The sequence below is a fragment of the Pan troglodytes genome, chromosome 5, assembly GCF_028858775.2.
Source record: "Pan troglodytes isolate AG18354 chromosome 5, NHGRI_mPanTro3-v2.0_pri, whole genome shotgun sequence".
In the NCBI taxonomy this organism is placed as follows: domain Eukaryota; kingdom Metazoa; phylum Chordata; class Mammalia; order Primates; family Hominidae; genus Pan; species Pan troglodytes.
Window position 1 is genome coordinate 69250056 of NC_072403.2, and position 25911 is coordinate 69275966.

The following is a 25911-nucleotide window of genomic DNA, read 5'->3' on the forward strand; positions in this document are numbered from 1 at the left end:
TTCTAACAAGTTCTTTGGTGATGCTGATGATACTAGGTGTGGGAACCGCATTTTGAGAAGTAATAATATTTATTTATTTTTTTATTTTTATTTTTGAGATGGAGTCTCACTCTGTCACCCAGGCTGCAGTGCAGTGGTGCAATCTCAGCTCACTGTAACCTCCTCCTCTTTGGTTGAAGCCATTCTCCTGCCTCAGCCTCCCACATAGCTGGGATTACAGGTGTGCGCCACCATACCTGGCTAATTTGTGTTTTTTTAGTAGAGTAGAGGTTTCACCATGTTGGCCCATGCTGATCTTGAACTCCTGACCTAAGGTGGTCCACCCACCTTGGCCTCCCAAAGTTCTGGGATTACAGTCATGAGCCACCGTGCCTGGCCTGTAAAGTACTGATTTAGAATAATGAATAAATTCTAACCTGTAGAATTTGTTTAAAATTACATAACATGTAATATTAACAAAGAGATAAAGAGTAATTCAATAAGTATACTTGACCTACCACCTAACCTGAAGGATTAAACATTACAATGCAGTTAAAATCCTCTGTATCTCCCTCCAGGATTCCATCCCACTTCCAACCTCAACCATAGGGGTACTCACTATCCTTCATGTTTAATCATTATTCTTTATGGTTTGCAAATCAACAAGGAACAGGAAATCTAAAAGAAAATAGGCAAAGGATGGCCAGGTGTGTTGGCTCACTCCTGTAATCCCAGCACTTTGGGAGGCTGAGGCAGGGAGATCACGAGGTCAGGAGTTCAAGACCATCCTGGCCAACATGGTGAAACCCCGTCTCTACTAAAATACAAAAAATATTAGCCAGGCTGTGCCTGTAGTCCCAGCTACTCAGGAGGCTGAGGCAGGGGAATTGCTTGAACCCGGGAGAGGGAGGTTGCAGTGAGCTGAGATCGTACCACTGCACTCTAGCCTGGCAACAGAGTGAGACTCTGTCTCAAAAAAAAAAAAAAAAACTGGCAAAGGATGTGAATAGATAATCTTCAGAAAAAAACTCAAAAGTTCAGCAAATGTGTGAAGATATGTTTAAACTTAATAATCAGAGGTATACACATTTAAAAAAAATAATACAGTGACATAACCCTTTAGATCCATTAATGGACAAACATTGGAAAGTTGGATAATGCCAAGCGTTGGAGGGTTTGGGGGTGGGGGTAATAGGAATGTTCATGACTGTTGGTGGACACTGATACAGCCATCCAGAAGACAATCTAGAGTTTCTTGGTCAAATCAATATAGCTATGCACCATGCCCCTGCACTTTAGCTCCTGGGTATCCATCCCTAAGACATTTTGAACATCCAAAAGGAGACAAGTTTGAGGATGATGATGGAATCTGGTGTACGTGGTTGGAGAGTGAATAAACAAAATGTGGTAGATGCACTTACTCCTTGAACAACCTACCACCCAGCCATTAGAAAAAGCAGGAGCCCAGATGTGTATAGAATCATAGATAGATCTTAAAATCCAGTCCTTAAAATCCAGATGTCTATAGAATCATAGATAGATCTTAAAATCCAGGCACAATGGGTCACATCTGTAATCTCAGCACTTTGGGAGGCTGAGGCAGGCAGATTGCTTGAGGTCAGGAGTTTGAGACCAGCCTGACCAACATGGTGAAACCCCGTCTCTACTGAAAGTACAAAAATTAGCCGGGTGTGGTGGTGCATGCCTGTAATCCCAGCTACTCAAGAGGCTGAGGCATGAGAATCGCTTGAACCCAGGAGGCGGAGGTTGCAGTAAGCCAAGATTGCTCCACTCACTGCACTCCAGCCTGAGTGACAGATAGAGACCCTGTCTCACAAATGAAAAAAGAAAAGAAAAAAGAAAAAAGTTAGATGAAAATGAGATTTCTATCACAATACCATTTATGTAAGTTAAAATGCATGCACACAAAACAGGATGCATATTAAACACATCAGAATGGTTATGAGGGTGGCGGGGAGACGTAGAAATAGCAAATAGGACCCCGTCTCTACTAGGACCAAAATGGTGAAACGCCATCTCTGCTGAAAATACAAAAAAAAAATAGCCGGTCTTGGTGGCGGTCACCTATAATCCCAACTACTCGGGAGGCTGAGGTAGGAGAATCACTAGAACCCTGGGGGCGGAGGTTGCAGTGAGCCAAGATCACGCCAGTGCACTCCAGCCTGGGTGACAGAGCAAGACTCTGTCAAAAAAAAGAAAGGAGGGAAGGAAGAAAGGAAGGAAGGAAGGAAGGACGGAAGGAAGGGAGGGAAAGAAAGAAATCCTCACAGAATGAATAGTGTGCCATAAACTAAGGAGTATAATTAACTCAACCTGAGCTCTATATAGTTTAAAAGAAATCTGCATCTCATCCTAGAAGAGAGAAAACAATCAAAGCAGGTTTTCTTCTTCCATTACTAGTATCAGTATCTCCCATTGCCTCCCTCTTAGCCTCCCTCTTAGCCAGGTATCTTAGCTAGATTCCCATTCTCTTTGGATAATTTTGCTAAGGAAAGGTTTGGGAGGTCAAGGCGGGTGGATCATGAGGTCAGGAGTTCAAGAGCAGCCTGGCCAACATAGTGAAACCCCTCTCTACTAAAAATACAAAAAAATAGCCAGGCATAGTGGCAGGTGCCTATAATTGCAGCTACTCAGGAGGCTGAGACAGGAAAATCGCCTGAACCCCGGAGGCAGAGGTTGCAGTGAACCAAGATCTCGCCATTGCACTCCAGCCTGGGCGACCTTGTCTCAAGAAAAACAATTTAAGTCTGAAAGGAATCTAGCACTAATAAAGGAATATCAGATTTTAGGACTGATATTTCCAACCTCTTTGCATTCATATATCACCCCTTGATTGATAAACTTACCATATATTTCACCAAGCAATTAGAAGCAATCAGAAGGGCAAGCCCCTACTGTCTCCATCCAACTCCATTAAAAAAGATGCATTTATTAATAGATTTACCATCTCTTCCTACTACTGTGAAATGTCACTACTGCCTTCTGAAAGCCAACCTCCTTAAACCCTTAATGGCTTCACCCCTGTTTCTCTTTCACATCATCAATATTTCCCTCTGTACTATGTCATTTCCATCCAGCTTACAACCATTTCCTGGTGTCTCCCATCTTTTTCTGCCATTTTAAAATATACTGGTAAATACACATAACTTTTTTACATAGAATTTCCTCCATGTTTTAAAAACTCTCATTTGGTGGATAAAGAAACTGTGGTGTGTGTGTGTGTGTGTGTGTGTGTGTATATGTATATACATACACAATGGAATACTACTCAGCCATAAAAAGGAATAAATTAATGGCATTCACAGCAACCTGGATGACATTGGAGAATACTATTCTAAGTGAAGTAACTCAGGAATGGGAAACCAAACATCGTATGTTCTCACTCATAAGTGGGAGCTAAGCTATGAGGATGCAAAGGCATAGGAATGACACAATGGACTTTGGGGGACTCAGGGGGAAAGGGTGGGAAGAGGGTGAGGGATGAAAGACTACAAATTGAGTGCAGTGTATACTGCTCGGGTGATGGGTGCACCAAAATCTCACAAATCACCACTAAAGAAATTACTCATGTAACCAAACACCACCTGTTCCTCAATAACCTATGGAAATAAAAAAAAAAAACTCTCCTTTGAACTCAAAAACTACTAAATCTGACTTAATAATCTACTGCCTTTCCAAGTCACAGTAAAACCTTTCAAGAGTCCAGCCTCTCCATATTCCTTCTTCCCATGTTGCCTCTCTCCAATCTCTCTTCAGTTCAGTTTTTGCCCCAAGACTCAATGATCTAACCTTATTCCATTTAATTTCTCCTTGGCGCTTCACATAGTTGACCAGTTTTCTCCTTGACTCAGTTTTCACTGACCTGACACTCGCTGGTTTGTCTTCCTTCACCGACTGCTTTTTTGAAATCTCCTTTACCAACCTCTCCGCTGACCTCTACCTATTAAATCCACACTTCTTCACAAATCCTACATCCTTTCCATTGCTCTATATGCAAAATACATCCCATATTATCACCACCTCCACCCCTACCTGATTCATCCAAGCCATGATCATGTCTCCTAAACTACTGCTCTAGCCTCTTATGTCGTGTTCCTAACCCTTGCAAACCATTCTCCATAAAACAGCCAGAAGCATCCTTTTATTTTTATCTTCTTGAACTTGCAAACTACAAATTTAGAATAGTATAATGAGTTCCACTACCCATCACAACATTAATTAACATATGGCCAATCTTTTTTCAACTACATCCCCCATGCACCTTCTCCTGGCTGGATTATTTTAAAGCAAAGCTGTGACATCATTTCATTCACAAATTAGAGTGCTCCTTTGAAGCATAAGCCAGTCATGTGCTAGGGTGTCTCATGTCTCAGTTTGCCAGACTTGTCCCTGTTTTAAAACCGAAAGTTCCTTATCCCAGGAAACCCCTCAGTCCCAGGCATTTTGTGATCATTCAGACGTCAACTAAAATGAACCCTCCTCAGGGAAGATCTGAAAACTTATTTTTCTTTCTTTCAATTATATCATCCTGTAGGTTTCCTTCTTGGCACCTTTCAAAAGTTGCAATAGTCATATTGAAATATTTGGGTCTTGTTTACTGTCTAATCCTCCCACTAAAGTGTAAATTATAAGCTTTTTATGAAAAGGGATCTTATCTAACTTATTCACCATTTTGTCTTGTACTGAGAACAGTATCTGACAGGAAGAATAATAATTGTTCATTGAATAAATGCATCTATGTATTCATAAGGCAGAGTGTTGATGATTGAATGTGAGGAAGGATATATCACATGAACATGGAAAGAAGATTGTGACCTACACACTGTGCCCATTCATCCAATTGGTTCCCCAGTCAAGAGCCCCATATTTGAGAAATAAACCCTAATCTTTACTGAAAGACCTGGGGCAAATCATGTAATGCCTCCTAAGTCAAGTGAAACTTATAATGACATTCTCCTACCTATCTGCCTCTAGCTTAATTTCTAGCAACTTTCTACCCAGCTCACAGTGTAATAAGAGTTTCTTTTAGATCCCCAAACAAAGTAGATTTCATTTTACTCTTCGTGTTTATTTGTACACAAAAGCATTGATAGTCCCTTGTTATTCTGTTTTTAAGAATTGTTTATAAAGTTTTTTACAGATATAAAGAAATGGAGTAGTCCAGAGTTTAATGAACTTTCAGATTTCAACCATTCATTTCCTTCACCACATTGTAATTCTCCGCCCCCAACCCCGTATTTCATGTAGCGGAGTTTCCTTTTCTGCCTATGAGCTGGTATGCCCTAATTCTACTTACAATGGTGGGGAGTAAAGACTACCAGACACTGTGCCTCAGACAGTTGTCTGGAGGGCTTTACCGCAAATCATCTTAGTTTTCTAAACATTCTTTGATGTAATTTGAGATATGAAGAAAAGATGCAAGAAAAATGTAAAGAATTCCTACATATTTTCACTCAGATTCCCTGAATTTTAACATCTTGCCAACATGTTCCATCATCCTCTCTCTACCTATGTATATACATTATTTCTTTCTCTATACTGTTTGCAAGGAAGTTGCAGACATTATATCTTTAACACTTTAGTGTCCTAAAACCCCAGGGTCCAAAAACAGGAATATATATTCTCTTACATAACTGCAGCACAATTATCAAAATCAGGCAATTAGCATCAATACAATAGTCTTAGCTCACCTACACTAGCTAGAATTTATCTAGTTGTCGAAGTAATATCCTTTATAGTAAAATAAAAACCTGGGTCACAGACTGGCTAGAGTTGTCATGTCATGTTTGCTTTGATCTTAATAGTGGATCCATTATTATTTATCTTCTATATGACCTTGATGTTTCTGATTAGTACAAGCCAATTATACCAAGAATGTTTCTCAGTTTGGGTTTTTCTGATGTTTCCTCATGATTAGATTCAGGATACACGTTTGGCAGGAATATCTCTGAAGTGATGTTATTTTCCTCTCCACGTATCCTATCAGGAAATGCTTGATGTTAATTTCTCCCATTACTGAAGATATTAACTTTGGTCACTTGGTCATGGTGATGGCTACCAGATTTCTAAAATAACTACTTTTCCCTTTACAATTAATGTCTCCGAAGAGATACTTTAAAGTTATATAAATACCATATTGCATATCAAACTTTCATGCACTAATTTTATCATCCACTGATGATTTGATCCCAAATTATTACCATGATAATTTCCAAATGGTGATTTCTAATTCTGCCATTTCTTCAACATGTACCAATTGGCATTCTACTGTAAGGAGGTTTCCTTTCTTGCTCAAATACTTATTTAAGTATGTACTCATTGATTCTCCTTTTATTCAGTGAGTTATAATCTGTTTCTATCTTTTCTTATTTTGATACTCAAATCGTCCCAGATTTGGGGCAACTGGAAGTCTCTTCAAGCAGATTTTGGTGTCCTTTTCATGTCTTTTCCTTCTGCCTTTGAGTACTTCCTTAATCTCTGGCTCAAGAAATCTCTGGGCGTGGAAATTTCTTAGGCCGGGTGTGGTGGCTCATGCCTGTAATCCCAGCACTTTGGGAGGCGGAGGCAGATGGATCACCTGAGGTCAGGAGTTTGAGACCAGGCTGGCCAACAGGGTGAAAGCTTGTCTCTACTAAAAATACAAAAAATTAGCTGGGCGTGGTGGCACATGCCTGTAATCCCAGCTACTTGGGAGGCTGAGGCAGGAGAATTGCTTGAACCTGGGAGGCAGAGGTTGCAGTGAGCCGAGATCGTGCCATTGCACTCCAGCCTGGGCAACAGAGCAAGAGTCTGTCTCGAAAAAAAAAAGGAAGAAAGAAAGAAATTTCCAATCTTACCTTGTACTTTTCCTGCCCCAGCCCTGGAACAAGTCATTTCTCAATAAGGCCTGTTTCCTTTTAGAGGAAAACGTATTTAGGAACCAAAATCTGAATATTATTAGACGTACTCAAAATTCAATCCAATACTCCGAGATTCATTCTAGCTTTCCCATGTTCCATATTTGTATCTACTTGTCTCTAGCAGTGAGAAACCTGGTTCTAAGAAGAAAGAAAAAAAAGAAAAGAAAGAAAAATAAAAATAAACCTGGTTCTGTTATTCAAAATATATTTACTCATTTGCTTAAAACAAGAATATCCAGAAAGTAGTTTCAGAGTTTTAAAAATATTAAAAATAGAACTATTATATGATCCAGCAATCCCACTTCAGGGTATATATCCAAATGATATGAAATCAGTATGTTGAAGAGACATCTACATTCCCTTGATCCATGCAGCATCATTCACAATAGCCAACAAATAAAGAAAATGTAGATTTTAAAATGTGGATAAAGAAAACCATATACATAACATGTATATACAGTATATACACACACAGGAATACAATTTAGCCTTAAAAAAGAAGGAAATACTGTCCTTTGTTATGACATGAATGCACCTGGAGGACATTTTGCTAAGTGAAATAAAACAGGCACAGAAAGACACATACTCTATGATCTCACATGTGAAATCTAACAAAGTCAAAATCATAGAAGCAGAGAGTAGAATGGTGGTTGCCAGGGGCTGAGGCTTGGGGAAAAATCAGGAGATGTTGTTTAAAGAGTACAACATTTGGCCGGGTGTGGTGGCTCACCCATGTAATCCCAGCACTTTGGGTAGCCAAGGCAGGTGGATCACTTGAGGCAAAGAGTTCGAGACCAGCCTGACCAATATGGTGAAACCCTCTCTCTACTAAATACATAAAAATTAGCCGAGCATGGTGGTGCATGCCTGTAATCCCAGCTACTTGGGAGGCTGAGGCAGAATAAACGCTCAAACCAGGGAGGCAGAGGTTGCAGTGAGCTGAGATCGTGCCATTGTACTCCAGCCTGGCCAATGAGAGCAAAACTCCATCTCAAAAAAAAAAAAATAGAGTACAACCTTCAGTTAGGATGACTAAGTTCTGGAGATCTATTACCCAGCATAGTGACTATAGTTAATAATAATGTGTTACACACATGAAAATTTTGAATAGATTAGATCTTAAATTTTCTCATCTCAAAAAAATATGTAAAGTGATAGATATGTTAAATAGCTTTATTTATTTCGCAATGTGTAGGTGTATATATATAAACATCACACAGTACACCATAAATATATTTAATTTTTGTCAATTACTCTTTAAACCTTAATAAAGTTGATAAAACATTCTTTTTTAAAAAGTTTTGGATTATAGTAGTGATAGATGGTTTTCACTTATTTCCCATCAAAAGTTTATTTGAGCATTCTCCTTTCACAGGCACCATTTTGGCTCTGCCCTACTCAGATATAATAAGATTAATCACTCTCAAGAGAATGCCTTTCAGGAGTTCAGAAGTTTACAGGCTAGCAGGGGGGAATTTTTTTTTTTTTTTTTTTGAGATGGAGTCTTGTTGTGTCACTGAGACTGGAGTGCAATGGTATGATCTCAGCACACTGCAACCTGCGCCTCCCAGGTTCAAGTGATTCTCCTGTCTCAGCCTCCCGAGTAGCTGGGACTACAGGCATGTGCCACCATGCCTAGCTAATTTTTGTATTTTTAGTAGAGATAGGATTTCACCATGTTGGCCAGGCTGGTCTTGAACTCCTGACCTCAAGTGATTAATCTGCCTCGGCCTCCCAAAGTGCCGAGGGGAATTTTTTTTTTTTTTTAAGATGGAGTCTTGCTCTGTCGCCCAGGCTGGAGTGCAGTGGTAGGATCTTGGCTCACTGCGAGCTCCGCCTCCCGGGTTCATTCCATTCTCCTGCCTCAGCCTCCCGAGTAGCTGGGACTACAGGTGCCCACCACCACGCCTGGCTAATTTTTTGTATTTTTTTTTTCAGTAGAGACGGGGTTTCACCGTGTTAGCCAGGATGGTCTCGATCTCCTGACCTCGTGATCCACCCCCCTCGGCCTCCCAAAGTGCTGGGATTACAGGCGTGAGCCACTGTGCCCGGCCCAGGGGGGGATTTGTTAATGCTACACAGACCCCAGATTTATTTCTCCACCTTTGTTCTTGCACTTTCCAACACTTATTTATTTAAAAACCACAAATTTGATTTAAGGCTTTCTTGCTTAAAACCCTTAAAGTTCCCCATTATCTCACCATTTCATATTCCCTAGTATGGAATATAAATTCTTTCACAATCAGGAACTTGTTTAATTCCCTCTAGGGATTCCGTGTTTCTTTTCTGCCCACATCCCCCATATTCCAAAACCCACTACTCTTCCACAACTCAGCTCCGAGGTCATAACCTCTTCATGAAAGCCTTTTTTGAATCCTAGGTCTCAGTTAGATGACCCTCTCCGATTTCCCTTAGCACTTTTTATTTTCCCTACTATAACACTTTCTGCATTACTGTTATTTATCTGTTATAATCTGAAGCCAGGCTTTGAATCCAGATTCAAATTATTTGTTGTGTGACATAACTTTTCTGTACCTCAGTTTCCTCATCTGCAATGTAAAGAAAATCACAATATCTACCTCATGGGTTTGTTGTGAGGATAAAATGAATTTATACATAGAACAGGCTTAGAACGGCACTAGGCAAGCACTTTAAAGTGTTCGCTACTCACAGCAGTATTTATATGTCCTTATGCCACATTCCTACATAGGTGCTCTCAGTTTTCTTGTTTGTCTCCATCGTAGCAGCCTGTGAGCTATGTAGAGCCTGTGACCATGTCCTGTTTTTCCTTCTATTCCTCTCTCCAAGCACAGCCCAGGGTACCAGGGTACATGGTAGAAATTCAGAAAAGGTTTACTGAGTTAATGTAAACACAACCCTGATTTAATTTTTCAAGGAAAATTTGTTCTATTTTAATTATTTTTATGTACAGAAAACTCAACAGTGTACATTTAACCCAGCTTAGTTGCAAGTTCTTGAGCCTTTGCCTTTTCGAGCTTGCCAATGCAAGCCACAGACTTGGGACCCAGGACATTGCCTCCCCAGTGACGGCGGATCTCATTGTATCTGTCATTGTAGTCAGTCCTGATAGCTCCCACTAGCTTAGCCAAAGCGCCTTTGTCTTCTGAGTTAACCTGTGTGAAGGCGACAGTGGTGCAGGTCTTCCTGTGGACTAGACGTCCCAGTCTTGCCTCCCCCTTGATAATGCAGTAAGGGACCCGCATTTTATGACACAGGGCAGGCAAGAAGACAACCAGCTCGATGGGATCCACGTCGTGTGCAATCACCACCGGCTGAGCTTTCTTATTCTCTTGCAAGGTGGTGATGGTGTTAACTCCTGCTCGAAGGACAGGTGGTCTCTTAGTGGGGATGTCCCCTTTGCCAGCAGCTTTCTTTTTGGCCAGGGCCAACAGCCTCTGTTTCTTCTCTTGCTTAGTCTCTGATCTGTACTTGTGGGCCAGCTGAAGTAGCAGAGCAGCTGTTTGGTGGTCCAGGGCCTGGGTGAACTGGTTAATCTCAGGAGGCACTTTCAGCCACTTACAGAGGATGGCTCTCTGCCGCTGCAACCTGATATAGTGGGGGCCATTTCACAAAGCTGGTTAGGTCTCTTTTGGGCTGAATGTCCTGTCCAATGTCAAAATTCTTAGGCCGTTTCTCAAACAGGGGATTCACCACTTTCTTAACCTCCTGCTTCTTCACGACAGCAGGGCTGGAGCCACCTTCTTTCCCTTGGCCTTCTTTCCTTTCGGCAGGAGGAGAGAGCCTGATTTAATTATTTTTAAAGGTGATAAATGTTGACAAGATTTGAAGTTTTTTTTTTTAAAGAAAACCTTTATGTGATATATATACACAATGGAATACTAATTATCCATACAAAAATGGAATCCTGTCATTGGCAGTAACACGGATAGAACTGGAGGACATTATGTTAAGTGAAAGAAGGCAGGAACCTAAAGTTAAACACAGATTGTTCTCACTCATATGTGGAAGCTAAAAAAAAAAAGTTGATCTTATAGAAGTAAAAAGTAGAACACGGTATACTAGAGGCTTGGAAGGGTAGAGGGAAGAGGAAAATAGGGAGAGATTTGTTAAAGAACACAAAATTGCAACTACATAGGAATAAATTATAGTGTTCTGTAGCATTGTAAGATGCCTATAGTTAACAATAATATTCAGTTTCAAATTGCTAGAAGGAGGATATTGAATGTTCACAACATAAAGAAGTGATAAATGTTTGAGATGAGGAACACACTAATTACTCTGATCTAATTAATCACTATATGCTATAAGTTTCATATCACTATGTACTCCATAATATGTGCAATTATTATGTGTCAACTTGAAACGTTTAAACAGATACATTTTAAAAGAAAAACTTTAAAACTGAGAAATGTGAGCCAAACTAGATAATCCTCAGTGATTGGTTTTTTAATCTACATAATAGATTCAAAACAAAATGCTTCATGAGCCCCTCCCTGGATTGCAATTAATGGCAGTGTGAAAAAAAGATTATGTGATTAATCAGAGATAATGTAATCAACCAGGGCAGTGTGCCCGCCCTCTCTTTCTGGAGTATAAAAGGAGTTGTGAGAGGCTTGGGTCACCATTTGGTGAGCTGAGGGTGAAGCTACAAAGGTTGAAGCGTTCTTCAGACGACTCTACCTGAGGGTGAAGCTACAAAAATTGAAGCGTTCTTCAGGCGACTCTACCTGAAGAAAGAACACTGCTACAGAGAGGGGTGAGTAGGCCACACCAACTTTCATGATAAAGGGCCTGTAAGAGCTCCTCGAGCCTTGGTTCGGGTGCATATGTGATTAGGAGGTTTGTTTTTCAACATTTCTATAGTGATATTTGTTTTTGGCTGGTTGGTTGGTTGGTTTTTGAATTGAGACAGGGTCTCCCTCTGTTGCCCAGGCTGGAGTGCAGTGGCATGATCTCAGCTCACTGCAGGCTTCACCTCCTGGGTTCAAGCAATTCTCCCAGACCCAGCCTCTGAGTAGCTGGGATTATAGGCACCCGCCACCATGCCCATCTAATTTTTGTGTTTTTAGTAAAGACAGGGATTTCACCATGTTGGCCAGGCCAGTCTCAAACTACTGACCTCAGGTGATCCGCCTGCCTCGGCCTCCCAAAGTGTTTGGATTACGTGGGTGAGCCACCGTGCCCAGCCCCATAATTTTTTTCAAATAACCTTTATTTTTGCTTTGAGAATCTAATTGTATATACATGACCATAATTACCTGGACCTCTTGGAAAATGTTGATAGGTTTTTTTTATTTATGAAAGTATTACAAGCCACTGTGGGTAATTTGTTGTTGCTGTTGTTTTGAGATGGAGTCTCCCTCTGTTGCCCAGGCTGGAGCACAGTTGCTCAATCTCTGCTCACTGCAACCTCTGCTTTCCAGGTTCAAGTGATTCTCCTGCCTCAGCCTCCCAAATAGCTGGGACTACAGGGGCGCGCCACCACACCTGGCTAGTTTTTGTATTTTTAGTAGAGATGGAGTTTCACCATGTAGGCCAGGCTGGTCTCGAATTCCTGACCTCAGGTGATCTGCCTGTCTTGGCCTCCTAAAGTGCTGGGATTACAAGCATGAGGCACTGCACCCAGCCGCTGTGGGTAATTTGGGCAACAACAACAAAAAATAGAAAATAGAAAATAAAATGTCCACAATTCATACCGATTCACAAATAGTCACTGTATGCATTTTCACCTATTTCTTTCCAGGCTTTTTTCCTATGTACAAATATTTTGTCTCAAAACTAGGATTCTGTCATATTAAGTTCATTTTTTTTTAATTATACTTTAAGTTCTAGGGTACATGTGCACAATGTGCAGGTTTGTTACATATGTATACATGTGCCATGTTGGCGTGCTGCACCCATTAACTTGTCGTTTACATTAGGTATATCTCCTAATGCTATCCCTCCCCCCTCCCCCTACCCCACAACAGGCCCCGGTGTGTGATGTTCCCCTTCCTGTGTCCATGTGTTCTCATTGTTCAATTCTCAATTCCCACCTATGAATGAGAACATGTGGTGTTTGGTTTTTGTCCCTGTGACAGTTTGCTGAGAATGATGGTTTCCAGCTTCATCCACGTCCCTACAAAGGACATGAACTCATCATTTTTCATGGCTGCATAGTATTCTATGGTGTATATGTGCCACATTTTCTTAATCCAGTCTATCACTGATGGACATTTGGGTTGGTTCCAAGTCTTTGCTATTGTGAGTAGTGCTGCAATAAACATACGTCTGCATGTGTCTTTATAGCAGCATGATTTATAATCCTTTGGGTGTATACCCAGTATTGGGATGGCTGGGTCAAATGGTATTTCTAGTTCTAGATCCCTGAGGAATCGCCACACTGACTTCCACAATGGTTGAACTAGTTTACAGTCCCACCAACAGTGTAAAAGTGTTCCTATTTCTCCACATCCTCTCCAGCACCTGTTATTTCAATGATTGGCATTCTAACTGGTGTGAGATGGTATCTCATTGTGGTTTTGATTTGCATTTCTCTGATGGCCAGTGATGGTGAGCATTTTTTCATGTGTCTTTTGGCTGCATAAATGTCTTCTTTTGAGAAGTGTCTGTTCATATCCTTTACCCACTTTTTGATGGGGTTGTTTGTTTTTTTCTTGTAAATTTGTTTGAGTTCTTTGTAGATTCTAGATATTAGCCCTTTGTCAGATGAGTAGGTTGCAAAAATTTTCTCCCATTCTGTAGGTTGCCTGTTCACTCTGATGGTAGTTTCTTTTGCTGTGCAGAAGCTCTTTAGTTTAATTAGATCCCATTTGTTAATTTTGGCTTTTGTTGCCATTGCTTTTGGTGTTTTAGACATGAAGTCCTTGCCCATGCCTATGTCCTGAATGGTATTGCCTAGGTTTTCTTCTAGGATTTTTATGGTTTTAGTTCTAACATTTAAGTCTTTAATCCATCTTGAATTAATTTTTGTATAAGGTGTAAGGAAGGGATCCAGTTTCAGCTTTCTACATATGGCTAGCCAGTTTTCCCAACACCATTTATTAAATAGGGAATCCTTTCCCCATTTCTTGTTTTTGTCAGGTTTGTCAAAGATCAGATGATTGTAGATGTGTGGTATTATTTCTGAGGGCTCTGTTCTGTATCTCTGTTTTGGTACCAGTACCGTGCTGTTTTGGTACTGTAGCCTTGTAGTATAGTTTGAAGTCCGTTCATTATTTTTAACGTTGTTTTATGATCATAACCTTTTTTTAATGAATATTCTTGGGAACTATGATGTAGGTAGTTGCACGAGAGTCTTCATACAGATGTACCAGCACTGTATTTAACTTGTCACCAGTTGCAAAGTAGTAGAGAGAATGTATATCTGTGTATATTGATTATATTCAAACCATTTTTTCCTCCAAAGTATACAATTCAAATGTGAACTACAAATTTTCCCTCATCAAATAAGTCCTCAGTAATTGTGTGATACAGCTTAGTTTAACGTAATCTGTTGATGATGTCAAAGCTCTGCTTTTAACACAAGGCTGAAATTTTGTACCCAAAACCATGCTTCAGGACCATAAAGTAACAGGATGCTGTTAGCGACTCGGGTTCAGATAGAATCTCCTGTGGTCACTGAATGAGTTTCACACACAATTTTGGTCTCCATGACTGTGTGTTCAGTAGTGAAAGCCAAAGGTCAATGTGCTTCCTCCTTATAAATAACCAGTTACATGGGTGGCCTAAAAATAAAGTTCTTCTTGGCCAAGACAGGTTAATGAAAGCCAGTTTGGTATCCTGTCATGCAGTATAGCTATTTTAGTGTCTCAGTGTAGCTAATTTGTCAGCCTTGCCTGGACATTAGCACATATTTAGATCTTGATGTTCTAACTAATGAATGACAGCTAAGGAATGTGTAGCTTCCTGGTAAAGAATTGATTGCATTATCACTGATTAGGTTGGGGGAATTGGAATTTAGTATCTTTGTGTATAGGAGCAGGAAAGGTAAATTATGATTTAAAATTCACTGAAGGATTGTAGGAGAAGAGAAAGGAAGAGGAAATTGTGGCAGGAACATAACCAAACTAAACAAAACCATTGCCCAGCCTGGGATTATAATTGTAATGGAGTACAATTAACGTATTTGAGTCAGGTTATTCAAAAGGTTATGGCTACAGTAGTTTAAAACAGAAAATATGAAAGAAAAATAGCAGGGCATCAAAGTTAGTGATATCAGTTGGCCTTATTTTAAGAGGCTTATAACCACACCTGAAAATTTCCAATTACCAGTCTAGAAATTTCCATAGACATTGACTATATCTGAGGAGGGGAGGAGTAATTCAGTGCTGTAATTTAAATTTAAAAACATTCAGAAGACTGAAAGCACAAATATTCAAAGTAACAGATGGTAGCCTCCTCTCAGAGGCAATAAAAAGACTTTACAATCCTCACCAGAAGTGTATTTAGTTATAATTTAGTTTTGCAGTTTCTTTTTAAGTATATTCCATTACAGTAGGAATTTTCTCTATTCTTGTCAAGCTTCTGGTCTCTCTTAAACCTCAAAGCATATGAAAAGCATTCTATTCATGTTCTTTTATCATAATACTGGGAGTATCTTGTCCAGAACTTGACCAGAAATTCTTATACACTTTCTTCTAGACTGTAGTCCCAAATCCTTAGAAGACTGTTTCAAGGGCTTTACCTCCACTCCCACATTACAACCTTCCAGCCTGAATTAGGTATCTCTTCTCAGCCTTCCCATAGCACACAATAAGGAACACCTATTACATAATTTAGGCCGGGCACGGTGGCTCACGCCTGTAATCCCAGCACTTTGGGAGGCCAAGGTGGGTAGATCACTTGAGGTCAGGAGTTCAAGACCAGCCTGGCCAACACGGTGAAACCCATCTCTACTAAAAATACAAAAATTAGACATGGTGGCATGTAGTCCCAGCTACTGGAGAGGCTGAGGCACGAGAGTCCCTTGAACCAGGGAGGCAGAGGTTGCAGTGAGCTGAAATCGCACCACTACACTCTAGCCTGGGTGACAGAGTGAAAGTCTGTCTCAAAAAAAAGGAACAATTTATCAAGCTGTATTGTCACTGTTTACATATGGGTCACTTTTGGGGACAATCTTACTCTTATTTATGTTTGTATATCCACCTCTTAGGCAATGCTGGTGTATAGTAGATTTTCACAGAAATTATGTTAGAATCATACAAAGAGACAATTGTGTTTTTAGCAGCAGTGTCGGAAGTTCTGAAGCACATGGTGTGGTTTCTGTTAACATGTGGTTGATATCAGAACACAGCCAAGCAAAGCAGCAATTATTCCATGTATTCCTGGAAGGCTCATACCTCCATTTCTTTTCATCTTTCCACTCCCAAAATAATTGTTGTTCATTTCTGGTAATATAAGAATAGTGCTAACTGACCCTTTCTTCTTCAAAGAAGATCTAGTTGGCTCAGCAAAGAAAATGGGTTCTGTAGATCTTTAGAGGCTGCCCCGAGTAGAGGTACATGACTCTCCAGGGCAAACATTTCCAGCATTAGAGGATTGAGTCAGATTTTTAGAATGAAACAAGGAACTTAGGAGAGTTCCCTGGAAATTAGAATATTTAATAATTCAATATTGTTGTCACAGTCATTAGATTAGATCTAGACTAATAGGAAGGAAAATCCTTGAAATTGCTGATGGCCAAAAAGTGTCTCCCTTTCTCCAGTGTCTTCAGTTATCCATTTGTATAAATGGCAGGAGGCCTGGGTTACCAGAAGTATTACTACTGCCAGTGTAGCTGCTGCTGCAATCATAGTTCTTGGCACCACAAAAAATCTCTGTGCCTATTGTAGTAGTTATGGAGGATTTTGTCTCACTGCATGACATATCAGCTTTGTATTACCAAAGGCATACATCCACTCTGTCTAGCAATGGTGAGTCAACAGAAAGTATGCAATTCACTTCTCAATTACACTTTTTTTTTTTTTTTTTTTTTTTTGAGACGGAGTCTCGCTCTGTCACCCAGCCTGGAGTGCAATGGCGTGATCCCGGCTCACTGCAACTTCTGCCTCCCCAGTTCAAGCGATTCTCCTGCCTCAGTCTCCCAAGAAGCTGGAATTACAGGTGTGTACCAGAATACCCAGCTAATTTTTGCATTTTTAGTAGAGACAGGGTTTCGCTATGTTGGCCAGGCTGGCGAACTCCTGGCCTCAAGTGATCTGCCTGCCTCAGCCTCCCAAAGTGCTGGGATTATAGGAGTGAGCCACCGTACCTGGCCTCAATTAAACTTTAATATTATTCAGCCTTTCTTTGGTATAACACAATAAAGACAATAGAAATATTTTCCCTAAATTTCCAAAAAAATTACTCCAGTTTTCAAGTTCACATTTTGCAAATCTAAAAATCTAATCACCCTAATACAAGAAAACAGTTTATTTTCTTAATTTTAAAAAAATTTTTACTGTGATTTATTTATTTTGAGACAGGCTCTTGCTTTGTTGCAGTGCCACAATCACAGCTCACTGCAGCTCTTCCTCCGGGGCTCCAGGGTGCCTCCTGCCTCAGCCTCCAGAGTAGCTAGGAATACAGGTGTATAACATCAAACTTGGTTTTTTTTTCTTGCCTTTTTCTTTTTTTTTTTCTTTTTTTGTAGAGACGAGGTCTCACTATGTTGCCCAGGCTGGTCTCAAGCTCCTGGGCTCAAGTGATCCTGCCATCTTGGCCTGCCAAAGTGCTGGGATTACAGGCATGAGCCACTATGCTCTGCCTAATAAAACAACTTAAAGATGTTATGGCAAACTTGCCCTAGGTGTGCCTTGTTAGGTGTTTTTCTCAGGGCGTGGTTTCTGTATGCCTCATAATGCATAATGGGAGGATGATACCACAGGGGAAGTTAAGTCTAAAATTCTCTGAGCAAAGGCTTTGCCAAAAAGATCAGCATGTCACTATCGCTTTGGGTGAATCTGTACTACATCAATAATTTATTCCTGAGTCACTGATACTGCTTGTCAGTTCTTGTTATTCATTTCAAAGAATAAAAAGTATGATTATTCTAAACAGTAACGTAAAAGTGAGTTGTTAATCGACTTTTACAAGAAATGCCCAAATATAACAAGCAGAAATTAGTAAACAATCTGTAGCACTTAGGTGATACTATCCAAGATAAACCCATCTATTATCATCATCACTTCTTGATTTCATCCTCTAATCTCATTGTCTGCTGCCAGATCCTATTTCTCAGGGTTTCTGTTGTCTACCAAACACTAGCACAGTCATCCAAACATCCTGAAATCAAGCATGAAACAATTATAGCATGAAATATGCTAGTTTCTTATTAAATACTTATTATGTGCCAAGTACTGTGTTAAGCACAGGGAAATTAATAGAACACAGCCTTTGTCTTGGAATTCTTCAAAGGGTGTGAGAGAGATAGATGACGTTTAAAAAATGATTATCATCATGGGATGAATGCTGCAATAGAGGTATTTGCAAGGTACAATGGAAGTACAGGGAATGGAATACCTGTGTTGATGAGGAAGTCAGGAAAATTTAATTTAAAAATTAATATTAGGTGTGGGCATGGTGGCTCATGCCTGTAATCCCAGAACTTTGGGAGGCCAATGCAGGTGGATCACCTGAGGTCAGGAGTTTGAGACCAGCCTGGCCAACATGGTGAAACCCTGTCTCTACTAAAAATACAAAAATTATCTGGTGTAGTGTGTGTGCCTGTAATCCCAGCTACTCAGGAGGCTGAGGCATGAGAACCGCTCCATATATATATATATGGAGGTTGCAGTGAGTCGAGATCGCACCACTACACTCCAGCCTGGGCTACAGAGTGAAACTCCATTTCATAAAAATAAAAATATAAATTAATGCTAGGTTTTAGGGGAAGTAGCAAGAGAAAATTCCAGGTAAAAGGAATTGCAGATACAAAGCCATGGAGGTCTGAGAAAGTGTGGCATCTATGTTAGAAATCACAGTTGGTTTCAAACATCTAGAAAGCATAATGGAGTGGAGCAGGAGGTAGGGCTATAAGGCAGTCATGATCTTGAAGGGTCTTAAATATCTTGCGAAAGAGTTTGGACTTTATCTAAAAGTCAGTGTAGGATCATTGGAGGATTTTGAGAAAGAGGATAGCAAGATCAGATATGCATTTTTTAAAATGATACTGAACATATGCTTTTTTTTTTTGAGACGGAATCTTGCTCTGTCACCGAGGCTGGAGTGCAGGGGTGCGATCTCGGCTCACTGCAACCTCCGCCTCCTGGGTTCAAGCAATTCTCCTGCTGTGACTACAGGCACCCACCACCATGCCTGGGTATTTTTGTATTTTTAGTAGAGATGGGGTTTCACCATATTGGCCAGGCTGGTCTCGAACTCCTGACCTTGTGATCCACCCACCTCGGCCTCCCAAAGTGCTGGGATTACAGGCGTGAGCCACCGTGCCCGGCCACATATGCATTTTTAAAATGCAGGGTGGATTAAATGGGACAAGACAAGTCATTGAATTAAGTTATTGCAATACAACTCAGAAAATATTGTGGAAGGAAGTAAAAGGGGGAAGGAGGGAGGGATGGAGGAGAGAAGGAAGCAGGGAAGGAAAGAAGGAACAAATGAACAAATAAGGCTTTTGACAGTAAAAAATTAGAAGGAGGGGGACAATCTCTGAGCCACTGCTCTCCAGACTCAATAGAATGTGGTAGCCAGTCAGACAGAAAAGAAGAAAAGGGAGGAGTCTAGTAAGATTGCCACATCTGTGGCTTGAGCACCTTAAGGACAAAGGCTTCAGTCATTGTCTCATGATAACAGTAAAATGAACAGGTCTCATGGGGGAAGAGAGATTATTGGCTCAGCCTAAACCATGTTGAATATGAGGTGCCTCAGTTCATCCCATGGAAATATAAATACATCCAGAGCTCAGAAGAGAAGACTTTACTGGAAGCACATCTTAGAGTCATCTTTGAATGTTTGGAAGTTGAGACCAAAGAAGTCCTCTAAGTAAGTCTGAAATTGTAAAGTGTATAAGAATGACAGAGAAAGAATAGGAAATATTCTTTAAAATACCAACACCTATAGGTCAGGGAGGCAGAGGAAGACAAGCCATCCCAGGGGCCCCCATAAGAGAGTTTCAAGAAAGAAATAAAGATATGGAATGAGTTGCCTCATCTGTCAAGTAGGATTGTTGTAAGAGTTAGATAATGCTCCTAAAGTGTCTATTACAATGCCTGCACATAGTAAGCACCGAATAAATGTTGAAGGGTGATTAGCTTTAAACAGGACAAATCAGAGGCCATAAGGATGGCTTGACTGTATGGAGGCGAGAAGGATAGATCATTTTGCTCACTCTGCTCCCCTTATCAGTCAAAAGAACACTGGAGAGATGAATCACTGATGTTCACCATGTCCATTAGCGGGAAATTAACAAGCTTTACTTCACCAAAATCAGTTCTTATTTACAAATAACATGCTAATGAGGAAAAATATCTTATAAATACTCCCTTGTAACAAAGATTATTAAAGCTGTTCTACATTAATTAAAAGGATCATAATATAATGATACTTGTAAACAGCAAGGACTTAAGTGGAGTTATTTGGGGGAAGTGATAGTGTATAAAGCTATTTGACAGTTTCATTTCCATCCTTACTTGTAAAAACAGCAAATTTACTTTTCACAGTGAACACTAAATAAAAGAAAAATGGCTTAAACGCAGCAAAAAAAATCATTTGGTTTAAAAAATGAATTTCACGGCCAGGTGCAGTGGCTCAAACCTGTAATCCCAGCACTTTGGGAGGCCGAGGTGGGTGGATCATGAGGTCAGGAGATGGAGACCATCCTGGCCAACATAGTGAAACCCTGTCTCTACTAAAAATACAAAAATTAGCCAGGCATGGTGGTGTATGCCTGTAATCCCAGCTACTCAGGAGGCTGAGGCAGGAGAATCACTGGAACCCAGGAAGCAGAGGTTGCAGTGAGCCAAGATCGCGCCACTGCACTCCAGCCTGGGTGACAGAATGAGACTCTGTCTCAAAAGAGGGAAAAAAAATGAATTTCACAGCCAGGCATGGTCGCTCATGCATATAATACTAGCACTTTGGGAGTCTGAGGCAGGTTTGCCCAGGCTAGTTTCGAACTCCTGGGCTCAAACAATCCTCCTGCCTTGGCCTCCCAAAGTGTTGGAATTACAGGGGTGATCCACCGTGCCTGGCCAGAATGGTGTTTTTTCGTGACAACAGCAACCCAGGATGGACATACCAGGAACATATAATATTGTGGAAGATCACGGAATGGCCTCATTCATGAAAGACTAAGGAAGGTACCCCACGGTAATGCATTTCATAACATATCTAACCAATTTCCATAGTTTTCATCATTTACAATAGTGCCTCTCAATAAAAATGAATTACTTGAAAAGTGAAAAGTACCAGCCTGGCAAACATGGGGAAACCCCGTCTCTACTAAAAATACAAAAATTAGCGGGATGTGGTGGCAAGCGCCTGTAATCCCAGCTACTTGGGAGGCTGAGGCAGGAGAATCACTTGAACCCAGGCAGCAGAGGTTAAAGTGAGCTGAGATCACGCCATTGCACTCCAGCCTGGGTGACAAGAGTAAGACTCCGTCTCAAAAAAAAAAAAAGAAAGAAAGAAAGAAAGAAAAGTGAAAAGTAAAAAACAAAACACAAAGCCTTTTTTTTTTTTTTTCTTGAGACAGAGTCTCATTCTGTTGTGCAGGCTGGAAGGCAGTGCACATGACGTAGACTCACTGCAACCTCTGCCTCCTAAGTTCAAGTGATTCTCCTGCCTCAGCCACCCTAGCTGGCATTACAGGCGTGTACCACCATGGCCCACTAATCTGTGTATTTTTTTTAAGTAAAGATTGGTTTTCACCATGTTGGCCAGGCTGGTCTCGAACTCCTGACCTCAGGTGATCTGCCCACCTCAGCCTCCCAAAATGCTGGGATTACAGGTGTGAGCCACCGCACCCAGCCACAAAGCCTAATTTTTGAAATTAAGTTCAATAGAAATAAAGTTACCCTGTCAAATCGCTGTAAAAGTTTTTAAATGCTTGCTCTCAGTTTCTATGCTTATCTCCTCTCAGACCAGTAACAGTTCATAGATTGGCACCAGTTCACAGAATACACTTAGAGTAGAATTAGTCTGGGGAACAACTTCTCTTGAAGTAGCCATCAGAATGAAAAGGAAGGGCAGATTTTCAGTAAAGTATTGCATAATCATATTTTATGATTCACTTTTACTAAACTCATGGAAGGATGAAATATAAGCCCAAATGCCAGTGCATTTGTAATGGAATAATTCCTTTACAGGATCAGAACACGTAGGAAGCCAAATTAATAATTGAAAGCTTGTTTGTTTAGCAAAGAACCAGAGCATAAGAAAGTAAATAACCTTAAGGGATATTTCAAGGCCATGAGTACAGCCTAACAGAGTGATGGAAGCAGGGACTCTTGCAGTTAAGCCACTGGAATTTGAATTCCAGCTGCATCACATAATACTTGTATGACCCTAAGCTTTCTGAGGCTGCATGTCCTGATTTTTATAATGGGAGTAATATCAATCTGGAGAGATTTATGAAAGGATTAATATAGTGCTTAATACAATACCCAACACATAGTAAGCACTCAATAAATGTCAGTCAATGTTATTAATACTATCCTATAATAAGGTATATTTCTACAACAACCAGCATATTCAGTACAGATTCAATGCCTCTTCCCTAGACAGTGCCTGATAAACACTGACAACCTTCATATCTTTAGACCTTTCTATTCTGTGTACCCAGTCATCATCTTCCTTCTGTTCTCACAATCTTCCTCTGGGCAGATAAAATAAAATTGATTTTGTTTCCGCTTACAATCACATTCCAGGGCACTTACAATCACAACCCAGGTGACTTAGGTTATACCCAAGTCACCTTGGGTTTTAGATGTTTCCAAACGTTTAGAGGTGATTTCTTGGTTTATAGCCACAAACATGATACATAAACAACTTTAATTTCCCAGGGAGCTTCTCACTAGTTGGGCATTATATTCTCACATTTGATGGCAAACAAATACACATTGAAAGTAAATTATAATCAGATCAACTATCCAAGAACATGGAATCAGAACGAAAGTGATTATAAAGTTTTTGACAGCTGCTGTCAGGTTAGGATAACCTGGTGCTTCTATCTCTGCTGCAGAGAGTACAATAAGGCTACAGACCTATCGGTGCAACCTCTTTGAGCATTTACCTGAAATGATTTTTCCCCAACTGTAAGAGTATCATTTTTGGAAAAAAAATACAAAATATAGGAAGTTATAAATAAAAAATTGTTTATCATCACATCACCCAGTGACACCCATAAAGTATTTAAATGTCAGTTATTACCTGTTAACATTTTAGTTTATTTCTTTCTATTTTTATAGCATTTCTTTTTATTTAACATTACAATTATTTATTTATCTTAAAGACATTAAGATATTTTCTTTTTCTTTTTTCTTTTTTTTTTTTTTTTTTGAGACAGAGTTTTGCTCGTTTCCCAGGCTGGAGTGCAATGGTGCGGTCTTAGCTCACCACAACCTTCGCCTCCCGGGTTCAAGTGATTCTTCTGCCTCAGCCTCCCGAGTAGCTGGGATTACAGGCATGTGCCACCACACCCAGCTAATTTTGTATTTTTAGTAGAGACAGCGTTTCTCCATATTGGTCAGGCTGGTCTCGAACTCCCGACCTCAAGTGATCCAACTGTCTTGGCCTCCCAAAGTGCTGGGATTACAGGCGTGAGCCACCTTGACTGGCAAGATACTTTTAATATCCGAAAAGTATTTCATTATATAGATACTTCAAGTGATATCACCCACTATGAGTTGATTTTTTAACTAATTTCTATCTCAGAGTCTGAGTATTCTAATAAATTCAACAAAACAGTGCAAATATGTGTTTAGCACATGGCTTGGAAAACAACAAGAGCACAATAAGTTTTAGCTATTCTTGCTGTTATTGTAATCTATCAAGAGTTTAATTGTTCTCTTAATACCTAAATATACAACTTTTAGGAGTCCCGCTGCTATATTCTCAAAACCCTCAGAAATAGTGTCTTTCTCTAAGCATACTTTGAGTGCCTTTATTTATTTTAAGTTTCTGGTTTATTCCCTACAAACATATTGCTAATGAAAATGTGAAATTATGGAACTTTTCATCAGTGTGCCTATACATTCAGCACCATAGCACAAAATAGGCTCAAAACCATGGCCTTATATCTCTGTTTGGCCTTTGACAATTTTTAGAGGCAGTGTGGCATTTTGTGATGTAAATCTTCTCCATTTTATTTCCATATTTCTAATCTCTCCACTTTTCTCTGCCTCCACTGTCCTGATCATAGTCAACACCAACATTGTCTTCCATTTGACAAGGCAGGAAATCTCAAGTGTTTCACCCTGTTAAAATAATTCTACTCTAGGGCCTTCTCCAATCCATTCTCCACAGAACAGAAAAACAATTTTCTTAAAACAAATTTCCTGATATGTGGTGTGATTCACTGTCAGCAAAATAAATCCAAATTCTTTCCATGGCCTACAAGGTCCTACGTGATCCAGTCCCTGCTAGATGTCCAGGCTTATTTCCTTCCCTTGTATTGCTGCAGTCCCTCAGGTCTTCCAACTCCTTGAGTACCAACCAAACTCCCACCTGAAATTCTGTGTTGTCATTTCCTCCACCAAAAATATCTCTCTTCCTCCCCCTCTTTTTGTGATTCATTCTCATCATTTAGATCTGGATCTCCTGGGAGACACCACCCCTGACTTCACTGTCTAAACTAAGTCACCCCAGCCATTCTGTCGACCTCCTTCACAGCACAGATTATAAATATATTCTATGCTTATTTACTTGTTATTTTCTCTCTTTTCTCACCTGTATATAAATTTCATTGGGGCAGAAAACATGTTTATGTTATTCATAAGATAGCAGAGTGCCTGGCATATGCTAGGCATTTAACACATTTGTGTTGGGGAAGGAGGGAAGGTTGACAGCCACAGCTATGGATGTAGGTGAAAACCCCAAGGAAAGTGGAAAGTGAGTCCAGGAGGCCCTAGGACAAAACCCCAGTGAACACCATTGTTAATGGGATTGAGAGACTAAGAACCCTGCAAAGAAAACTTAGAAAAACTGGGAATAGGATGCCCTAATAGAATTTTATGTGGGAAAGTAATATGATAGTATGCAAATAAATAGTGGTTGAGTATTTACTATGTGCATTAATATGTCTGAGGATTAAAGAAATACATTATAGGACAACTATATTTAATGGTGGCTCACGCCTGTAATCCCAGCACTTTGGGAGGCCAAGGCAGGTGGATCATTTGAGGTCAGGAGTTTGAGACCAGCCTGGCCAACATGGAGAAACCCCATCTCTATTAAAAATACAAAAATTAGCCGGGTGTGGTGGCAGGTGCCTGGTAATCCTAGCTGCTTGGGAGGCTGAGGCAGGAGAATCACTTGAACCCGGGAGACAGAGGTTGCAGTTAACCAAGATTGCACCATTGCACTCCAGCCTGGGTGACAGAGCGAGACTCTGTCTCAAAAAAAAAAAAGAGAGAAATTTCAAAAGGCTTCTATACTCATTTTCTCTTATGTTCAGTATCTTCCAACCATGAATGGAACTATAGAAATACACAAAGATAGCAACGTTTGTTAAACATCCCTAGTTAAAAAGCAACTGTGTTAGGATAAGAAAAAAGCATGACTGTTGCAGCTTTTGTTAAATAAATGTTATTATGCTTGCAGGAAATTGTTCAACAACATTTCTCCTTATGTAAGGCCTGCCCCAGTAATGCTGCTTAGGTCAGTGTCTGTCTGGATTATCTGCAGCCTAAATGCCAACTCTGTAAATTAAACCTGTCAAGTGACAGCCTTGCCATAGCATGCATATCCAACCTTTAAAATTTATTTATACTCCATTCCCTTTCTCTAGCCAGATTAAATTCTCCTTTCCTAAGCTATTTTTGCCTCAGTTCAGACTGTGGCATAATTCAACATGTTCTAAACAATCACATGG

The 25911-nt window shown here is 40.2% G+C and overlaps 1 protein-coding gene across 1 annotated transcript in view; it reads right to left on the reverse strand.

The window, feature by feature from the left end:
- The window catches only part of LGSN (lengsin, lens protein with glutamine synthetase domain), a 292498-nt gene that overhangs the window by 265562 nt on the left and 1025 nt on the right, over positions 1-25911 (reverse strand). The gene's annotated exons all lie outside the window — the stretch shown is intronic.